Source organism: Antechinus flavipes, chromosome 6 (genome assembly GCF_016432865.1).
Source record: "Antechinus flavipes isolate AdamAnt ecotype Samford, QLD, Australia chromosome 6, AdamAnt_v2, whole genome shotgun sequence".
NCBI lineage: Eukaryota > Metazoa > Chordata > Mammalia > Dasyuromorphia > Dasyuridae > Antechinus > Antechinus flavipes.
In genome coordinates, this window is record NC_067403.1 from 135,735,031 (window position 1) to 135,758,180 (window position 23,150).

The window sequence follows — 23,150 nt, forward strand, 5'->3', positions numbered from 1 at the left end:
AAAAATACCAAAAATAATTTCTAATAAAAAGCCATAGTATGGAAGGAATAAAGGAGAATTTTTTGTTTAGGTTAGTGGAGAGCCTTCCCATCTTCTCCTTATGCTGTTAAAGCACAAAATTTTTAGCAACAGAACACACAGAAGCCCCAAATTTACTTAAGTTGACAAGGCAGAGAGCTACAAGATCCCAAGTGGAGTCTTTCCTGAAATCAGTGCACCAGGATTTGGCAGGAAACTCAGAGGAAAATGAAGTAGGGCTGAAAAAATTATAACTCTTTAAAAAAGAGAAGAAAAATATTACCTGTTAGCAATAGGTTTTATTTCCTCTTAGAGCTTCCCATTTCAACTAAAAAGGTGATGGAATTTGCAGTCTTACACCAGTAAATGAGCTAGAGGGGAAATTAAAAAAAAAAAAAAAAAAAAAAAAGAGGATTTAAACTCTATAAACAAGGGAATAAAATTATTCTTGAAACCAAGTTCTCAACTTTATAAAATGTAACATTACTAAAGGAATCAAAATTAAATTTGATGCGTGCTTAAGTATATGTGATGTTGACACAAAATGAATAGCAGACAAGTTTTCAAATGTATAAATTTTATATGTGGGGGCAGTGGAGTGTACTGAGTAAAAACAGAGCTATATAATTCATAGAACCATAAGAATAAAACAATATATTTTATTTCTTTTATTAAAGCTTTTTATTTTCAAGACACATTCATGGATAATTTTTCAACATTGACCCTTGCAAAACCTTGTGTTCCAATTTCCCCTCTACCCCCTCCCTTAGATGGCAAATAATCCAATATATGTTAAATATAAACCAATATATTTTAAAACAAAGCCACCATTCAATAAGAAAACAATGATATTTTCAAAATGAACTGCCAAGTCATTATTTCTCACATAAAGTTTGTTGTTTATATATGAAATTTAATTGACATTAAAAATTCTAAATGTGCTCTGCTTGGAGTCAGAAAAACTCATCTTCCTGAATTCAAATCTGGCCTTAGACAATTACTAGTTGTGCGACCATGGTCATGTCACATAACTGCTTCAGTTTCCTCATCTGTAAAATGAAGGAAATGCCAAAACCACTCCAGTATCTCAGCCAAGAAAACCTCATATAGAGTCACAAAGTCAGACATAACTAAAAAATGACTCAACATATATATGTATATGTATATATAGTTAATGATATATATATAGTTATTGTTGAGTCATTTTGTTAAATTAAATATATCACTGGAGAAGCTATTCAGAGGGCATATGCTACCACAAGATCATTTTTATAGATAATACATACAACTAAAGGTACCAAGAAAATAGATCACAAAATTTGTTTTTTGTGGATTTTCTTTCTTTTTTTTTTTTTTTAAGGTACAGCTGGTTATCTATAGGTTGTTGAATATGCTGCTTTGTCAAGAGATGGCTGAATAAAAGTAGTACATAACTTGATTCTTGGAATAAATCATAACTTTCCCTCAAAGCATCTGTTTTTAAGTCTAACAGATTTGAGATCTCATCTAGCAAAAAGGAATTACAAACATTTCAAGAGAGTAAATAAATTAGAAATATATCCTTAATAGACGCATAAAATCAGAAGCTACCCAAAGGTCTCACATTTGGAGAAGTGCCTCAGTACAAAACAACTTGTGACTAGGAATAGATTTTACCTGGAAAGTGAACAAAAGATAATGTCTTAAGAGATTAGTTATTATGGGAACAGCTAGGTGGTACAGAGTAACAGCCCTAAAGTCAGGAGGACTTGAGTTCAAATCATCTGAGACACTTAACTCTGGGCAAAGTCATTTGATCCCAATTGCCTCAGCCAAAAAAGAAAAAAAGAAAAGAAAAGAAAAGGAGAGATTAGTTATTAGAAAGCAAAGTTTTACTTCAGAAATACTATATTCTATTTTTTTAAACATTATACAAGCCAATTCTTTGATAAGTTTGGTATTGCACTCAATAAGTAATGTAGGTTGTACTGTTATATTTATTATGTTAATTAGAACCACCCATAAGCAATTAATATATCTTCATTTATTTATATCTGTCTTTATTTGTGCGAAGTATTTTGTAATTGTCTTTATATAGTCCCTGGGTTTGTCTTTACAGAAGATTTCCAAGTACTTTGTACTGATTATAGTTATTTTAAGTGGGATTTTGTTGGTAATATGAAGAAATGCTGATGATTTGTGTTTATTTTATATCCCTCAACTTTACTTAATTTAATTGCTTCAATTAGTTTTTTAGTTAATTTTATAGGGCTCTTCTAAATAAACGTTCATATCATCTGCAAAAAGCTTTAGCATTTACAATTATGATTACTGTTTATTTTCTTATATTCTCTTCTCTTGTATTTATCTTTCTTTTTCACTCTATTCCCTCTTCAACTGTCTTTTTTGTTTCTGACCACTACTTCCCTTTATTTACCTTTCCTCTCTTATCACCTCCTTCTTAGCCACCAATTTCTCTTAACCCATTTCCTTCCTACTTCTCTATTAGGCATGATGAATTTATGTACCCAATTGTGTATGTATGCTTATTGCTCCTTCCTTAAACCAGCTCAAATAAAAGTAAAGTTCAATGGGGCTCCCTCCAACTACCACAATGACTTTTTATGTACCCCATTTATGTGAAGTAATGTTGCCCATTCTTCCTTTCCCCATTCCTCTCTATCAACACATTCCTGTGTCCTATATGCTTTCAATCTTATTTTGAGATCACCTAAAAATAATAAAATCACATCCAAGTTTTCTTTTTAATAAACTCTTTCTAAAAACCCTGGTAATGAGGAATTACATGTATCCTCTCCATATTAGAATGTAAAGTTTGACCTTGTTTAGTTTCCCATGGTTTTTCTCTCATGTTTACCTTTTTATACTTCTCTTGAGTCCTGTGTTTTAATGTCAAATTTTGTATTCAACATTAATCTTTTCATCAGGAATGAGTAAAAAGCTATTTCATTAAATATCAACTTCAATGGGATTATACTTAATTTTGCTGGGTAAGTTATTTTTGATAGTAATCCTAGATCCTTAGCATTCTTGGATATCAAAGACCAGGCTCTTCATTCCTTAAATGGTTGATGTAAACTGAAATCTTTTGTGGGGAAATGATGGGGGTGAACCCTGAAACTGTCCAAATTTGCCTCTGAAAGAGGCTCACCCTTCAGGGAAGCCAGTTAAGTGGTCTCTCTCAATTGGAGATTGTGGCCAGGAATATGGTCATATCTGCTATTGAGTTGAAGATTAGTGCGGAACCATTCCCAGTAGCTCAAACTCCCAAAGATAAGTAATCTCTTTTCAATGGGAGATCTAGGCCTAGAGCACTGTCAACATTGAGTGAATCTCATTCCATTTTAAATTGAAACCCCAAGCCTCAGATGACAATTCTGAACCCCAAATCTTTGCAGATATCCTAAATAGGACCTTGCTCACTGTTGAAAATATCTTCTCAGTGTAACCCACCTTCGCTATATTCCTTGCCCACTAAGAAGTCTGTCTTCCTAACACACTGGCTTCTCAATTCCAATAAATCCCTTCTTGCCACAGAGATTTTGGGTTTGCGAATTCTTTCTCATAGGACCTGTGCCTCCAACCGGGAAGGGAGATCCTCTCTGGTCTCCCAGTTCTCCCAGTCCCACCTCATCATTTGGTTCCCTGACCTCATCATGGTAACAGCTAAATCTTCTGTGATCTTGACTGTGGTGCATAGTATCTTAAATCTTTCTTTCTTGCTACTTGCTATTTTTCTCTTTGACTTGGTAGTTCTGGATTTTAGCTCTAATATTCCAGGGAGATTTCATTTCAGGTTTTCTTTCAGGAGGTAACCAGTGGATTCTTTCAATTTCTACTTTGCCTACTTGTTCTCAGATATCTGGGGCCTTTTCCTTTATGATTTATTCATATATGATGTCTAGGTTTCTTTTTTTTTAATTTTACTGGTGATAATCAAAGTTAAGTGATTTTCCCAGTGTTATAAAGCTAGTAACCGTCTGAGACCACATTTGAACTCAGGTGCCCTTGATTTTGGGAACAGTATTCTGTTCACCTAGTCAAGTGATTCTTAAACTACCTCTTCCAGATATATTTTTCAAGTCAATTGTTTTTTCCCATGAGATGTTTCCATTTTCTTCCAATTTTCTCATTTTTTTTTTCTTTTTCTTTTTCTTTTTTTTTAATTTTTTCTTGACATCTCATAGAATCATTAGCTTCCATCTGACCAATTCTCATTTTCAGGAGTAAATTTCTTCAATAATGTATTGTCCCTCTTTTATGGATTCCATTAATTCTATTTTTATAATTTTCTTGCATAGCTCTCATTTCTTTTCACATTTAGCTCTTTCTTTTACTCTTCTAAGAATTTTTGTTGGCCTTATATCCAATCTGTATTCTTTTTTTGAAACTTCTTTATAGGTATTTTTCTGTCATTCTGTCCCTATCATCACAAATAGCTATAGCACGAGCAGATTCTTTTTTTGTTTCCTCATTCTTCCAGCACACTTTTTGACTTTGGACTTTATGTTAATTTTAGAATCTTCTAACCTTAAGGGGTATTATCTGACTTGAGCTTTTATCTTTTAGGTCCTTCTGCTGTTTTCAAAGCTGAGTCTGGAGGCCCTACAAGTTTTTGGTGCTTCTGAGGTGGTGTGATCTGGGGAGATATTTATTCACTCACTCCTAATATGAGCTACACATGTTTTTGACTCAGGTTTGGGTCTGTTGGATTGTATGTAATTGAATTTCAGGAGACTTACTGGATTCAGTAGGTTGAATGTAGTTTGTTGTGCCACAATTTCTTTTGATTATTCTACCTCAGTTTCCCTATTGTTCTACCTGGTTGCAACCCCCTCCCTCCTAATCATCATGATCCAGATAAGGAAAAAGACCTCCTATCTCAGACATCATGACCCCAGACCTTCCCTACTTATCAGCATGTCTGGTGCCTCCTCCACCCTGTCTGAACCAGAATCTGTCCATTCCCGCTCTCAGTGCTCTGACTCCACCCCCACATTGGTCTAACCCCTGGTAGCTTAGAGCCACATGCATGCATGTATGTATGTATGTATGTATGTGTGTATATAATTATTAAGAATATCATTAAGAACTCACATTCGGGGCTGGAGGCTGGATTCTTGGAGACAATAGTCTCATTCAGCTCTGGGACCAAATCATGGAACCATCTGGTCCCAGCACAATCTCTCCCTTTCAAATAAAACCTCTAATCTCTCTTTTGCCTCAGTTTCTCTGGCATTACAGATATTTGACTTACATTTGATCTTGGTTTCTTAGCCTGGAAATTTCCTAATCTGCAGGTGTATGTGTGGAGCTAAAGGTTAGAACTGAGCAGACCCTCTGCTACAGGGCTCAGTCACAAGTTTTTGGAACTTGTTCCACACTCTGTATACAACTTGGGCCTCTCTTGCTTGTAATTGAGCTCTGCTCTGAAACAGTGGCTTGAATTGAGTAACAAGTGACATTTCTCTTTTCAGTGCTGATAGAGAAGTTCCCAGGTTCTCTTTCTGCCTTAGTGCTTCTGGCCTTACTCTTCAGTCTCAAAACCCTTACCACTTTTGGGCTGAGTTTCTGGACAGTCCTCACTCCAGATCTGTAGACCTGTCTTCCTATTTTCTCTGGGCTCAAAAAATTACTCTCTCTAACTTTTTTTTTCTTCAGTTTTCTTAATCAGAACTTGGTCTAACGCCTTTTCTAGGTTGTTTATAGAGGAAGTATGTTGCATTAACTGGGCAAAAATGCTGACTCTCACTCTACTATCTTGACAAGGTTATTATGTGAAATCTACTGAAGTAACTGACTACTGAAGCCAGTAAGTAGAATGAAAGCTATGAAGGAAGAGGGAAGTTAATAAAAACTAGTGGCAATGTGAATTTAAAAGATATCAGTCAAGAGAGACATACTTTAATTTTACACAATACTTGGGCATTCCAAAAAGCTTTATGTAAATGAACTCATTTTATATGCATCCAGGGAGTTCACCAGTTATCTTGCTCAAAATAAAAATTATGACATCACAGAATCCTGGAGTTGGGAAGGATATTATAGAACTTCCAATTTTATTCAAATAATGAGTCCTGCTTACAATACAAATACTCATCCAGCTTCCACTAGAAGACCCAAGGAAACTTCCAAGGAAATACATTCCATTTTTAGATTGTTCTAATTGTTAAGAGATTTGATGGATAGCACCTAGGTGGAATAGTGGATAGAAAGTATATGACCTAAATTCAGGAAAATTCATCTAGTTGTGAGACCCTGGGATCCTTCTCATTTTACAGATCAGTTAAACAGAGGCCCAGAGAATTTTAGTGATTTGTACAAAATCATACAAATAGCTAAGAGGCTGAAATGCACACTCTCATTCACAACTCCAAATGAAGATCTCTTTTTACTCCCACAATACCGTTGGCTTGTCCTCAACTGCTTGTAATCTTTGATTAGACTTTTTTCCCCTTTCATTTGCTATGAACTATTCAAATTTTTTCTGCTTCCTCATGCATATAATGGAAATATTACTACTATCATTCCTCTTCTTATCTGACAGAACAGAGAATGCTAATTCAATAGCACTGTTAAGCTTTCTGATTCTTTTTAGGATTTTTTTTCTCCCTCTTTGATGTTGAAGAGGAAGAAAAACTGCGTATACTGAAAAGCATATTATTTATAATAACTATTCTAGCCAGTCACAGAAGGAAGGCAGATAGATATAGCATCAATGCTGGTTTACACCAGTCCTTCCAGTGCCAAAAAGTTCTGATTTAATATCATTAAAACAAATATACATTTCTCCTATAATTATTAAGTTTCTCTGTTCAAACAAGGAGTATGGGATCCTACAATAAAAACAGAAAGAAAAGGGGAAATATGGGGTGGTCAGCCAAAAGTAGAAGATCCAGAAGTTGTCTCTCAGCTCTCCCTTTGGGAATAGAGTGTAATATTTGTTCAACTGCAAAGTAAAATGTGAAGAAGCTACAAAAGAGAGGGTGTTATCATCACTTAGAGTCAAGACTGGGGTGAGTTGCAAGGGGAAAAATGAATGAGATTTCCTCTTGCATATTCCCATCAGAGGAACCTTGGAAATACACTTTGCTAGAGCCTCTGGAACCCTCTTCAGTTTCAGCAAACTTGCCTCTCCTATTAATTTAGTCTTTTCACTTCTTTCGGTTTCAGTTCCCTCACTTACAAAATGAACATTTTACACGACTTCACATATATGTTTGTTATGTTGTTTGCCTTCTCAATGGATGAGGGAGAAGTGAGAGAAAGAAGTTGGAAGTCAAATTTTTTTTTTAAATGAATAATAAGAACGTGTTCCAAAGCAGGGAACTTCCAGAAAGTGGCAATGCCCCACCTAGGTTCCTCATTGATGCTTATCAGTCGGGTCAGAATGCTGACTGAATTCTAGGAAGCACTTAATCCACCTCAGGTGCTGTGCCAGGTGTTGGAAATAAAGAAAGGCAAAAACAGAACCTTTGCCCCCAAGGAACTCACAATCTATGGGGAAGAAAACATGCAAACAACTATGTACATATATGACTGATACCATTTAAATGGGAGCTAATGTCAGAGGAAAAACACTAGTAATCACAAGTGGGGAGGAGGGAGTTGAAGAAAGAGAGAGGTCAGAGGAACAGGAATCCAGACAGATGAGAAGGGAAATAATTCCGAGCATGGGGCAAGTCTATGAAAACACATAGAGTTATGAGATGGATTAACTTGTGTAAGGAACATTCAAAAACCACTGGGACTAGCTTATAGAGAAAAGTTAATTGTAAAAAGGGGCCAGGTTGTAAAGGGTTTTAAAAATCAAAAAAAGGATATCATATTTGATCCTTGAGGTAATAGGGAAGCACTGGAATTAACTGAATGATGGGATGACAAAGCTGTATTGGCACTTTGGCAGCTGAATGGAAGGATGGATTAAAATGGGGAGAGATTTAAAGTACAGGAATCAATTAGAAAACTATTGCAGTGGGCCAGGAATTACATAATGAAGGATTACTCCAGGATAGTGACAGTATCAGAGAAGGGAAAGGGATATGTATAAGAGAAGCTGGGAAGATAAAAACAATACTTGATAACAGATTGGCTACATGGGCTAGTAGAAGTAAAAAGTTCAAGATGACAATGAGGTTTTAAGTCTGGATTCCTGGAAGGAAGGTGGTACTTTTGATCAGTAAAAGGAAATTGGATGGTAGAAATTAGGCATGGACCTACACTTAACACCATATACCAAGATAAGATCAAAATGGGTCCATGATTTAGGCATAAAGAACATGATTATAAATAAATTAGAGGAACATAGGATAGTTTATCTCTCAGACTTGTGGAGGAGGAAGAAATTTGTGACTAAAGATGAACTAGAGATCATTATTGATCACAAAATAGAAAATTTTGATTATATCAAATTAAAAAGCCTTTGTACAAACAAAACTAATGCAAACAAGATTAGAAGGGAAACAACAAACTGGGAAAACATTTTCACAGTTAAAGGTTCTGATAAAGGCCTCATTTCCAAAATATAGAGAGAATTGACTCAAATTTATAAGAAGTCAAGCCATTCTCCAATTGATAAATTTCCAAAGGATATGAACAGACAATTTTCAGATGATGAAATTGAAACTATTTCCACTCATATGAAAGAGTGTTCCAAATCACTATTGATCAGAGAAATGCAAATTAAGACAACTCTGAGATACCACTACAAACCTCAGATTGGCTAAGATGACAGGAAAAAATAATGATGAACGTTGGAGGGGATGCAGGAAAACTGGGACATTGATGCATTATTGGTGGAGTTGTGAACGAATCCAACCATTCTGGAGAGCAATCTGGAATTATGCCCAAAAAGTTATCAAACTGTGCATACCCTTTGATCCAGCAGTGCTACTACTGGGCTTATATCCCAAAGAAATACTAAAGAAGGGAAAGGGACCTGTACATGCCAAAATGTTTGTGGCAGCCCTGTTTGTAGTGGCTAGAAACTGGAAAATGAATGGATGCCCATCAATTGGAGAATGGTTGGGTAAATTGTGGTATATGAACGTTATAGAATATTATTGTTCTGTAAGAAATGACCAGCAGGATGAATACAGAGAGGCTTGGAGAGACTTACACGAACTGATGCTGAGTGAAATGAGCAGGACCAGGAGATCATTATATACTTCAAGAACGATACCGTATGAGGATGTATTCTGATAGAAGTGGATTTCTTCGATAAAGAGAAGATCTAACACAGTTTCAATTGATCAATGATGGACAGAAGCAGCTACACCCAAAGAAAGAACACTGGGAAATGAATGCAAACTGTTTGCATTTTTGTTTTTCTTCCCGGGTTATTTTTACTTTCTGAATCCAATTCTTCCTGTGCAACAAGAGAACTGTTCGGTTCTGCACACATATATTGTATCTAGAAAATACTGTGACATATTTAACATGTATAGGACTGCTTGCCATCTGGAGAGGGGGGTGGAGGGAGGGAGGGGAAAAGTCGGAACAGAAGTGAGTGCAAGGGATAATGTTGTAAAAAATTACCCAGGCATGAGTTCTGTCAATAAAAAGTTATAATTATTAAAAAAAAAAAAAAAAGGAAATTGGGAAGGGGGAAGAGGTTAAAAATAAAAATGATAAAATTTGTTTTGGATGTTTTGCATCTGACATGCCTATGGGATAACTGGAGATGTCTAACAGGTGCTGTAAGTGACTGGAAGTCAGGATAGAGATAAGGGCTGCATATATCGATTTGAGAATTATTAGCATAGAGACGGTTGTTTTAATTTCCTGCTGTGACCATATGAATGTGAAAATATGGGAGCCACTGAGTCTATGCCTTCCTTACAGCATCGATTTGCACAATGCCTGAAGAGTGGCAAGTTAAATAAATGTTTACTGACAAGTCAGTTTAATTGCACAAACTCCTCTTTACTTTAAGGTAATAGAATTTGAAAATATGAATTCTTTAGTACTTTAATGGACTTCTGATTTTATAAAGATGGATAGAAATTCCTTCTAGTGATACAGATGCCCTAGGTTGTAGTTGTTCAGTAGCTGTTTGGTCATTTTGATTGTGTCCAACTCATCATGAGTCCACATGGGGTTTTCTTGGCAAAAAAGAATGAGTAATTTGCCATTTTCTTCTCCTGCTCATTTTACATATAAGGAAACTGAAACAGAGTTAAGTGAATTGCTTGGTCACATAACTAATAGATGTTTGATGACACCATGATGATACATGAAGATCAGTCTTCTTGACTGCAGGCTGAACCCTCTAGTCACAGAATCAAGAACCTGACCCGATCTGTGTCTTTTTTGGCAAAGATACTAAAGTGACTTGCCATTTCCTTCTTTAGCTCATTTTCCAGATGAGGAAATTGAGAGTCACAAAGTTAGTAAGAATCTGAGGCCAGATATGAAATCAGAATTTGAGCTCTGTTGCCATTCTATCCACTGAACAAGCTCATGATAATTTAGCCCTAGACAATAAGGCATCAAGAATCCAGGCTACATCTCTACTGGCATTCAGAACATTTCCCTAAGGGGAGAAAATGCATAATAAATGTAGTAAGGGCAAAGAAACATGGAAAGCTTGGACTATACTATATTATCTGTCCTGGTTCTTTTACCTGGTGTCATTGTAGTGGTAAGCATGGCTGTTCATCACAGAGTAATCCAGAGTCATGGCAAATTGCTGCAGGGTATATACACAATATGTACCAGAACTGAAGGAATAAATGATGATGAAAGCCAGTCACATCTAGCCAAGGGCAAGAGTTAGATAAATTGTTCTAGCTGAGTTTACTACCATTTTCTGTCACTCCAGAAGGCTGCCCAGAAGTAGACAATGGGCATCTGCATATTATCAGGTACCTAGGTGATACAGCAGATAGAGCTGGAGTCCAGAAGATTCTGGAAAAGTTACTTAACCTATGACCTCCTCAATTTCCTCACCTGTAAAGTAGGAATTATATTAGTATCTACTTCCGAGAGTAGTTGTAAGGATCAAATGAAATATTTGTAAAGCACTTTGAAAACTTTAAAAAGCTACATAAACGGTAATTATTATTTTTTTAATTCTTGGATCTTACTAAACATAGAATATCATTTTAATTTGTTAAGTCTCCCAAAAACTCAGAGAATTCGTCTAGTTGAATTATATTGAGGTGTGATGATTGGATGTGAGACATAGATTAGACTTGAAAGCATAGGGTAGGTTTATGGTACCTTTTGAACTTTTGAATACTACTGGAACATGTGAAGCCATTTTTGCTAGTATAGTGGGCAGAAGATATTCTTTCATGACTTTATGCTTGAAAGGATTTTGAGGACTGAAACTTGTTTGTCTCATATATAGTCATACATGTATATGTAAAAATGTTGAATATATTGCATTAGTATGAGTCAAAACTGTTACTTATGAAAATATTCCAAAATACATCGAGATTCATTTAGAGGGTGTCATTCAATAAACATTTATTAAATACTTATGTGTGCCAGGCTGTGCTAAATGCTAGGGATACAAAAAGAGGTAAAAGACAGAAAGATAGTCCCCTGCTTTCAAAGTCTAATGGAGGAGATAACATGAAGTAACTATGTATAAACAAGGAATAGAGAGGATAAAATGGAAATAATAGAGAAAAGGGTGAATTAAGGGTGATTGAAAAAGGCTTCTTGTAGAAAGTGGATTGTAGATGAAGTCAGGAACAGGAGAAAGATGGTGAAAACCCCCAAAGTCAGGAATCGGATATCTTGTTCATAGAATAGCAAGAAGGCCCGTGTCACTGTGTTGCAGAAAATGGGGACTAGAGAGTGGTTAAAGTAGAAGATTGGAAAGGGAAGTTATGAGGGCCTTGAACAGTAAATAGTATTTTATATTTGATTCTGAGGGTGATAAGGAACCACTAACATTTACCAAATAGGGCCATGAACATGGTCAGATTTTCAATTTAAAATTAGTAGCTGACCAGCTACTGCCAGCTGGATTGCTGTAATAGTCCAGGTGTGATGTAATGAAAGCCTGCAGAAGAGCTTACAATATAAGCAGAAAGAAGGGGGCATATAGGAGAGTTACAAAAGCAAACTTGACAAATGGGCCTTATCAACAGATTAGATTAAAGGGAGCAAGAAGTCAAATATGACATTTAGGTTGTAAGCCTAAATGACTGGAAAGATGGTGATGCCCTGAACAGTAATAGAGAAATTTTAAAGGGAGAAGGCTTTGGGGGACAGGCAATGAGTTCAGTTTTGGATATGCTGAGTTTAAGCTTTTAACATGACATCCAATGGAAACAGCTTTGGAGCTAGAAAAACTGAATTCAAACATCTGCCTTTGTCACCTGTGTTCTAAATCATTTTTTGTCTCTGTTCCTCAGTTTATCCATCTATAAAATGACAAATATAGACCATGATTTCAGAGGACAGATGATGAAGTATACTATCTACCTTCCTAATATCTCTATTTTAGGAGATTAGATTCAAGATATAGTATGGTTTTTTTTCACACATGGTCAAGGCTTGAATTTATTATTTTGACTATCACATTTATCACATGAGTTTTGTTTTCATTCTCCACTCCTGGCAAAGATATATGAAGCGAAAGTAGATAGCTATTAAAATTAAAATAAAATAAATTGGAGGTGAAAATAAGGTCCTTCTACCTCTTAATCTGTAATTTTATGGAATTCAGTCCAGTCTGTTATTATCTCTGAAAGCCTTTAAAGAGGGAAAAGCTACTAAAGAACTCCTACTAACAAGCTCTTAAATGTAGAAGGAGCCATTCTTTAAAATCTAAAAATCAGAGAGGGAAGAAATGAGAAGTTCCCAAAACAATGTGCCACCTAAGACTGAAAGTCAACACCCATACATTATGGCTTTCACAGTTGACTTAACTTACAAAACATATAATTAGTCATCTAAATTTGCTTTGTAATCGACATGCATGTACACCTTCTAAATATGGAGATTATGACAAGGAGCCTATAATGTGGGTAAAACTAATTAAACACTAGTTGAAAATCTGTGGCAAGAGTGCACTGCATTTTGTGGGATGGGGCATCCAGATGTACAACTCTGTTATTGCATTCTAACATATTAATCATGAGCAACATGAAGATCCCTTGCATACTCAGATGTTTAGCTGTCTTTAGCTTTTTGAAATCAAAAGCCCCATTCAGTGAGCCACAATTAAACTCAGATGGCTTCCCACCAAAAAATTGACAATTTTTCATTTGCAAAATCTAAATTTTCCTCCAAATGTGACTATCCAGAACTTTTCTCTCTTAAAGACACTCTTCTATCTTTCATGAGAAGGTCAAGTATCTAGTAAATTGGAGGACCCTTATTAGAAAGCTCCACCTTCCATCTTCCTATTTCCCTCTCTGCCCTTGCTATTTGTTTGGGCATAACTTTCTGTCAGCACCATCACAAGGTTCCCCTAGAAAAACAAAGAAAAACCCTACAATCTAAATCAAACATTGATCACATTCAAGTATGCAATCCATTTTGAGATACAAACAGTGGTGAAACTAAAGGTAGTCAGTTTTATTATTCAACTGATTTGGCAGAAGTTTACAGGATCTAAATAATCCTATTAAGTACAGACTTTTTTTTTTTTTTAATATTCCTAAAAACTCAAGTCCCCTCATCTAGGCCTGAGTTTTAAGGCCAAAGACTTTAGCTGCTAATTCACATCCACTTCTATCTCCCCAATTCCCCTTTCTCTTAGCACAGTACTTGAGACATAATAATCACTTAATAAAGGCTTTCTGTCGCTGAGTTTCCTAATTCAAGGGAGTAGAGTCTATTCCTATCTACTCTTTTGCATATCTGGAGAAGCTGCTCCCTTTCCTACTACCTGACCCTCCATTTCAGCCAATGTCTTCCAAGTTCTGGCTTGGAGAAATCCCAAGTAGCCCTTAATGTCCAATGAGACATTCTTTGGGTGAATCTAATGAGCAGAAGGGGCTGAGGTTCCTTTTCCAGAATATTTTAAAAGCTATTTTATTTCTTCAAAATGTCATCTTTGCTAATCTCTAGCCCTTCCTTCCCCATTTTCATGCCCCTCATCCCTTGACCCCGTGCAGATCCTATTGAGAGCCCTGACTACAACTATACTATGCATACAAGCAACACTGCAAACAAATCTTTTGACTATCAGAATTATGATATAGTAGAAAGAACACTGATTCTAGGGTCAGAATCCAGGGTTCCAATCTTACCTCTGATGTTTATTACCTTATGATTTTAGGGGAGTGAATTAACCTACTTGATTGTCAGTTTCCTTCTCAGAAAATGAGGAAGGGAGACTAGTTGATCTTGTATATCTGTGATCCTAGGAATATTATGACCTGCAGCTGGAGAAAGGGAGGGAGGGGGAGGATCATGCAACTCCTTATCTACCGGAACTTTAGAAGAAAAAAGTGTTTCTAATAAAACCCCTCCACAACTGAAACTAAAAAAGCCCAGCTAAAGGGAAAACATTCTCCCTTCAAGTCCCTGACTGATTTAGCTATGGAAATAATAACTCCATTCCAAAAAAATACATATTTTCCTGCCATGGGGTAAGGTTCGTTACTAAATTTGGGGCTCTGCATTTGTTTCTTTGGAATAGAAATGAGCTCAGAAATTTCAGTAGCTTGTTTAGCTTTCCTTAGGCTGTAACTATAATTCATTCAGATATGTATACAGAGTCTGAGTTTCTTCTTTGTTGCTGGCCAAATTTATTCTAAGCTCTGACTTAAAACTTGTAGAATAAGGAGTTCTTTCATGTGCAGATAAATTCTTCCAACCAAACCCACCCTTAGGACATTCTCCTGATGCCTAGATGTGTTATTCTCTAGTCTTTAACCTCTACTGCCTTCTGAGTATCATAAACTCAGTCTTACCTTCTGACCCACATACATGTTATCAGGTGTTAAATATTTAGAAAAGCAAAAGGTGATTATTATAAATCACCATGGTTTCATTAAGCTCAAGCCATGCCAAACTAACTTCATTTTCTTTTTTGAGGGGATTAAATAACACCCTGCTTCCCAACTGCATTTTTCTAGTACACACTCTTCTGGGCCATCACCAGTTGTTCTTTTCGTCCTGCCACTGGACTTCAATGGGTCTGAAAGAGAATGAGGTTGACTTTGTGCAAGTCAAAAAAATACTCTGTGATGTCATCAGTTCTTTTCAAATGACCACAACTCTGGGATATTTCTGCATTGGTAATGACTCTCATTCTGAATACTTTCTTCCCTTGAGTTCAGAGATATCGTGCTTGCCTGCTATTCCTTTTCCATGATTGGTTGCTCTTTCGGCCTTCTTTTCTGAAGTATATCAGTGTGGCACACTGTGATTAGGAGTCAAGGGAACTGGTTTTGGAGGCCAACTCTGCTACCAGAACCATTCATTTAGTTGCTGGAGGGGACTCTTCCAAAAGCCATCTAGTTCAATCCTATAACTTTACAAATGAAGAAACTGAGACACTGAGAAAGTTAAGTGACTTGTCTTATGTCAGATAAATGGTATGAAAGATGGGATTTGAACCCAGAGCCTTTAACTCCCAAGCTAGTATTCATTCTAGGATACTAGTCATTTGAGCTTTGGCAAGTTATATCCTGGACCTTATGTTCCTCATTTGTTAAATGAGTTATTGAACCAGAACCAGCTTTAAATCTATGATCTAATTATGCTTCCATGGTTCCTCATCCTCTTCCTGAGAAGGCTTTAATATGATCGTCTCCCAAGAGCCTTTCTTTGATTCTCTTCCCTTTTCTCTATAAGCTCTCAGTCTAGACTCGCAAGATTTCAACTACCACCTTTATATAGATGACTCTAGCTATATTTTTAATCTCTTTTTTTTTGGCTTCTAAACCCCAATCTCCAAATAACAATACAAAAAGAAATCTCACTTAACTACATAAAGGAAGATGCCATCAGAATGTCCCATTAATCTCACAAAAAAGAATAATGAATAAATGTTGTGTCCTGCTTTCTAGAGCTCCTAAGTTGGGGGTGACAAAACATACCATTGCTTCCTACAGTCCCTACCCCGGGGGGATTAAAATATACCTTCCTAGTGGAGAAGTGACTAGGCAGGACGCCTGAGGAAGGACTCCCGAGGATGGTAGAAAAATGGAGTCCATTTATTACAAGGTCTTTTCCACTTTTATACCTTCATACCCTAAAGTAACAAAAATACTGGGCATGCACTAAGTATATACTATGTGCGTGGGACCACATAAACAATTTGCTATTGTATGTAGTTTGCCACCTGGTATCACTCTGCTTCGATGGCAACACAGTTTGTCACTGCCTCCTGACTGCTCAGGAAGGCTTAGGGGAGATGGGAAGCCGAACCAGACACTGTTAACAAGTTCCCTCTAGGCTGAAGGGTCTACTATGTGCTAGAACAGACTTGAAGTCAAGAAGTTAAGTCGTCTTGAGATCAACTCCAGTCTCAGACACTTAGTAACTGTGTGACCCTGAGCAAGTCACGTAACTCTGTTTCCTTTCATTTTATCATCTGTAAAATGAATAGAAGTATATGGCAAACTTTCAGTATCTTTGCCAAACATACTAAATGGAATCACGAAGAGTCAGACAGGATTGAAACAACTCAGCAATATGTGCCAGGAATTGTGGTAAGTACTTTATAAACAGTCTCATTTAATCTTCACAACCACCCTAGGAAGTATAAGCTATTACATTCATTTTACAGTTGAGGAAACTGAAGAATGCACAATTTAAATGATCTATCCAGGGTTACACAGCTAGCAATGTCTGAGGCTGGATCTGAACTAAGGCAAAATTGGATACAATTTCGGGAAAGGTTAGTCATGTATACATTTAAAGGAAAGGGAAGACTGCTTGCCTATCTCCAAAATATAGCAGAAACAGAGGAAAGATATTCTCTTTGGGGAACTTGTGGAAACATAAGGACAAGAATGGGACAGGATGATAAGAAATGGAGGGTTTGTGGCAAAAAGAATATCACTGATGTTGAAGTCAAATCTATTAAAGCAAGCAATTTCACGTTGAAGGAGGAAATAATTATGCTTCAAAAATTATATTGCTAAAATTGTTTGCCTTTTCGATCTCATTTTAAGGGAAATAAGTCCTATTGTCTATAATTTTAAAATAAATGTTCTCAAAAAGCTTAACAGCATGAACATTTGTTTATAACTGAATATATACATAAGCCAAGCGACAGTTGTTAAGTGCTAAAATCAAGAAGATCCAATTCAAATTAGGTCATTCAACCTCAGTTTTCTCATCTATAAAATGGGGATAATATCACTTACTTTACAAGGTTACTGGGCTAATTGATCAAATCAATTGAGTTATGTAAAACTACTAAAGCACTATATAAATGTTAGTTATTGTTGTTACATGACTAGAGAATAAATGAAACTTCAGTGATCTCCAAACTTTTCTCAATAAAAAATTTTGAACATGCACCTCCAATAGGTTCATATTGACTTATTTACTTATTTATATATATATATACCACTATACTAACGATTATGTACATCATAAAACATATTAAAATTAGACATTTTAAAAAGAATAAATAAATATGAAATAATATTTGATTCAAAGAAGTTACTTGAATTTAATTCAAAGGGAAATGATGCCATCAGATCTGAGCATCAGGAAAATAAATTTGGCAGATAGGTTTGAGATGGATAGAACAATTAAGGTTACTGCAAATCTTCACTGTCAGAGGCAATGGGGACCTTTGTTAGGAGTTACATGAGTTGAGACAAGGTTGTGTGTATGTGTCAGAAATCAAAGATAAACCTGATGTTGTAAACCTAAGTGTCCTTGAAAGAAGTTTAGAAAGGCTGTGGGTTTGGGGAAGAAGAGATAATATATTAAGATCAATAACATCATTGTTACGAATTTCAATTGATCTTATGTCTGTTTATCCTGGGAGTCTTGTTCTGACTCCTTCAAAATGAAAAAGGCAAGATGGGGCTTACTCACTATTCAATGCTCAGAAACAAGGTATGTTTTTCTAAAAGGTGTCTGTTAGTCAAGAGGGGACAGGAATGGTTATACAAAAAAAATGGAAGTTTTCCCAATAGTACCCATGCAGCTGTTACTGTAGCAACCCAAGCAGTAATTAGGTTATGACAAACATCCTAGACAAAAAGGAGGTTAGGAACTCCTATAGAAGGAAGGAAGGTGAGTGTTAGGGGATGATGATAGGTGAGATAAGCCTCCAAGACTGGTTATTACTTTATTTTCCACCCTCATACTGGTAAATTTTACACATTTGACAGGCCATCCTCCCACTTTCGTACTTAGTTGTAAACTATTAGTTTAGTAGTTTCCTATCTCTTGTCTAATCAATCTTCTACTCACCTGCCAAAATTATTTTCCTAATTCTTAGATCTGATGGTATCATTTTCCTTTGAACTAAATTCTAGTGCTTTCCTAGAATCAAATCAAAAATTTTATTTACTTAACTTTTTTTAAATGTCTATTTTAATGTAAGTTTTGTGACATACATACTCATTAGTATAGTGATAGGGTTGATTTTTTTTTTTTAAAGGAAATCATTGTACTGTTGATATGCTAATGAAGGAAAAGGAAAAGGGGACAGATTAAACGCGTGCATAATATCCATTTTGAGTCTTCAGTTTCGGGCTTCTTTTTCCCATCAAGCTATGCAAGAGAGCTTTATAGAAGTGATATGATCCCTACTTTTTCTTGGCTTCCTTTTGGCAAAAGTCCACAAAAAGAAATAAAATGAAATTAGCCTGTCTGAATAGTCAACCTTTTAACAAATCAATATTAGACTAGTCCAAGAGTTTGGACCAGAAGATGAAGATTTCAAGATAACTGGACATTTCAGAATGTCTCCTATCATCCATAGATTCCTAGTACTTAGCACAGTGCTGGCACATAATAGGTTCCTAATGAATGCTTGTTGACTTGGCATAACACATATGAGAATAAAGTATAAGCATAGTCTATAATAATAACAGAATGTTAATTCTTTAATGAAAGTGCTCTATTAAAAAACAAAATTGTTTCTACATTTATTTACTCAATTACTGGCACAGAAATCACAATAGTATTGCACCAGGAATGAAATCTCATCTGTATGTCCTCCCATCTCTTGCCCAATTTCAAAATATTAAAACACTAGAGGAATTATTCTTTATAAATCTTACAGAGTGAGGATATCAAAGACAAGGATTTAGTCCCTTCTCCTGGTTCTTTAAAATCTAACAGTTTCACATTTCTTTGCCCTATTTTTCTCTACTTAACTCCCACAAAACTGCTTTTGTAGATCAAGCCCTTTGAACATAGTTGAATATAGAATCAGTTTTCACATAATTTTCACAAAGATTTTAGGACAGTGGAAATTTTATTTTAAAAATATTAGGTGTTTCTTCACCATTCCACTGCTATCATCTTGAAGAAAACTGTCAAGTCTGATAGAATTTTCTAATTGTTTTTACACTTCCCTTCCAATGCATTTTCCAAACCACTACTAGACTTTGCTTCCCAAAATATTACTTTGATCAGGTGCCCACCCCTGTTCCCACCCCATACTGTACACACACACACACACAAACATATTCATATATTCTCATTCATTCTCTCTCTCTCTCTCTCTCTCTCTCTCTCTCTTTCTCTCTCTCTCTTACACACACACATATACACACAACATAATCTACCAAACAGAAATTTGTCACACTAGAATTCATGGTCCTTGACAATTTGATCCTATGAATCCTTATGAAAAAGACAGCTTTTTTAGAGATTTTAGTTCATCAAATCCAATCCTAGTGTAAAGCCTCCCTGAACACTATTCATTCAGCCTTTACTAAAAGACTTCTAGGAACTAGGAATTTAATACCTGAAAATATTTATTTGTTTTTTGAGATAGTACTTAAAAATTTTTTTCTACATGTTGAACAGAAATCTGCCTCTCTCTAGAAATCCCTCATCTCTATTTTGGTTTGTCCTCCACAGCCTTTTCCCTCATGGGAACCCTCCAGATACTTAAAGATTGTTATGTCCCTCCAAATGTAATCTAACCATTCCAAGTTTCTTCAAACTGTCTTCATTTTGTCTTCTACTCTAAGACAAGGACCAAGGTCATATACTTTGTCAATGTTCCTCCTAAGACACAATTCCCAGGTATCATATGACAAAATAAAAGCAGAAAGATAGTCACTTCTCATTGCAAAAACAGATTTCTAATAATGCTTCCTAAAAACATATTTACTTCCATTTTACATTGTCCACTATCCTCCTTGTCACTCAAGATAGCAACCATGATGACATCTTCCACAAATCCTCAATCATGCAGTTAGTTACCAAATCCTGTGATTTCTGCCTCCACAAAACTTCTTGCAATTAACCTACCCTTATCTTGCAATATTCAGCATCCTATCTGGATTCTCAACACTTCTCTCACTTTCTTTTTTGTTTGTTTGTTTGTAACGCAATTTGTAAGGGTTAAATAACCTGCCTAGGGTCACACAGCTAGGAAGTGTAAAGTATCTGAAGCTACATTTGATCCTTCTGACTCTAGGATCAGTGCTCCATCCACCATGCCATCTAACTAACTGCCCCTCCTCAACACTTCCTACCTGGATTACTGAAATAGCTTCCTAATTAGTGTCTCTGCCTTAAGTCCCTCTCCAATCCATTCTTCCACACAGTTGCCAATGTGATTTTCTTGTTTCATGTAATTTGTATCTTTGTATATTTGTACAAATATATAGCAAAAATATACATCAAAAAGAATTTTTCTCTTTAAAATGTAGCCACAATAATTGTCATTTGCCCCGGCAAAAGCTTGACAAGAATGTAGTAGGGAGAGGGGGTAAAGGTGATAAGGCCTTAGGTGTGGCTAAATTGTTCCCCAAGCTTAAATCCAAGGACTAGAGAGTTTGACAATGATACTTAATGAAGCCAAGGATGCAAGTTTAATTTCCATAGGGTCAACTTAGTTCTCTTTTGTTTCACAGTCACAAGACTGTACTCCCAGTCCTGGTACTAGGCTAAAACCAGTCAAGAGGTGGAAGGAATAGACACAAATGTAATCAAAGGTGTCAGCTAATGTTGAGGTTCTGAGCATGACTCAATAGAAATTAGTTTTGTCATGGCCCTGCTATTTACTACTTGCTCAACCACATGTCAAAGCATTTTTCTTCTTTGAGATTTGAGTTCCCACTCTATAAATGAAGCAGGTAAAACTAAATAGACTTTAATATCCCCTTCCAAATGTAAATATATGGCTCTTAATGTTAACTAAAGTTTGTGCCTTAGATTAGTAGTGTAATTTATTAGAGTAACAGTGTATTCTATTACAAATTGCTATTGTAATTAAATACAAATCATAACAGCAATTAGAATACTCTTACAGAACAACCTTACATTAAAGCCCCATGCCAGGAGCTAGAGGGCACAAGTAAGCAAGCAATTGCAGCAATTAAATTGAATGAAAATTTATCTGAAGATATGATACAAGGAAAGCCCCTAACAAAAACTTGAATCACAGAAATGACTTCTAGGGAGTAAGGAAGGAGGAAGGAAAGTGCAGTCCAACTGGAAGTCACTAGAAAAAGCTAGAAGTCATTAGAAAAAGAAATTCAATTCAATTTAAACTTTTTTTCTTAAAGTGCTTATTCTATGTACAGGAGATATCAAGAAGGAGGAGGAAATGATAGTACTTTCTCTAAAGTTTACATATTAATAGGAGGATGAGAAAGTATACTAAATAGAAGTTTATAGGAACACTTATGTGAAGGAGAAAACAAAAGAGCACAAAAGACTAGGGATGGAGGATTCTTTCTTTCCAGTTAGCCCAAGAAAAGATTCTAGTTAATCAATCAACCAATAATCATTTACTAAGTGTCTACTATGTGCCAGGCACAGTGCTATGCACTAGGGATAGTCAAAAGATAGCCCTTTGCTCACAAGAAGCTTATAATCTCATAGGAGAAACAAAATACATATACAAAGCAAATATATACAAAACAAGCTACAGACAGGACAAATAGGAAATAATTAACAGAGATAGCTGTAGCAGACCTAAAACTATTATTATGAAGTGACAGTTATCAAATCTATTTGATATTGGCTAAGAGCGGAATAGATTAGGTACACAAGACACAATAGTCAATGACTACAGTAATCTATATTTCATTTGCCTTATGTCCTTTTTTTTTTAAAAAACTTTAAGTTGTCCCCCTCAAAAAGTATTGTAATTATTGTTTACTCTTTCCTATCAATGAGACATTTGCTTTTCTGTTTTGTCTTATTAGGCACAAAGCTACTTGGCTACACCTTTAAGTAAAAAAAAAACAACAAAAAAAAAACAGGACCTCATAGAGGACAGAAATTTTTGATCCTCAATTTTATGTCCTCAGAAAATAGCATATAACTTGACACCTAATAGATGCTTGTTGATCATTAAAGAGTAACATGTGTTTCTTTCAATTTTTTGGAAAAAATAGATAAGAAACTAAAAGCAAAATATTTGTGTACATTACTCATCAACCAACTTTCAATGACCTCAAGAAACCACAAGGAAATTAATTAATCTGTTAATATCACAGAATGGTTTATTTTGGAACTGTATTCTTAATAAAGGTTATCATAGCAACCAACACAGAAGCAAGGCAACTAAGTTTGAGTCAAATGTCCTATTAAAAATAAATCAGTAATTTCTATCCAAAACCAGGCGAGAAAGCAATCAGTACATAATGTTTCATTGTACTTTAAATACTTTTGTTTTCTTTTTTAAAAAAGGGAAAGTCACCCCCAAAATTAGATCTACAATTCAAGAACTTGACAATATGTACTATACAATGCTTTGAAATTTACTAGAATTGAAGTGACCAAAAGACATCTTTCCTGATGGAGAGCAAGAAGATGAGAATCAAATATCCCAAATGAAGGCACAAATGTGATGCCAGGGTAGTCACTTGAATTTCCTGAAGTTAGTCACATCTCAAAAATGAAGAGTGTAATGGGCCAGAACTCTGTGCAAGGATTCTTACAAGGTATTAACTCAGTAGAATTGATAAGACAATGGTTATCTAGTTTAGCATGGTGATTAATAGTTCTCTAGTTCAGTATGACTGAATTAATCTTAAAGCAAATAATGGTTCCCT

The 23,150-nt window shown here is 35.6% G+C and overlaps 1 protein-coding gene across 3 annotated transcripts in view; it reads right to left on the bottom strand.

Moving 5' to 3' along the window:
- Positions 1-23,150, bottom strand: part of SGMS2 (sphingomyelin synthase 2) — a 106,020-nt gene that overhangs the window by 54,248 nt on the left and 28,622 nt on the right. Inside the window, exon 1 of one of the 3 annotated variants that reach the window (XM_051966583.1) lies at positions 302-406. The exons of the other annotated variants lie outside the window; for them this stretch is intronic. The gene's annotated coding sequence lies outside the window, so the exon portion shown is untranslated. Of the gene's footprint in view, positions 1-301; positions 407-23,150 lie in introns of those variants that run through there. 3 annotated transcript variants of the gene reach the window in all.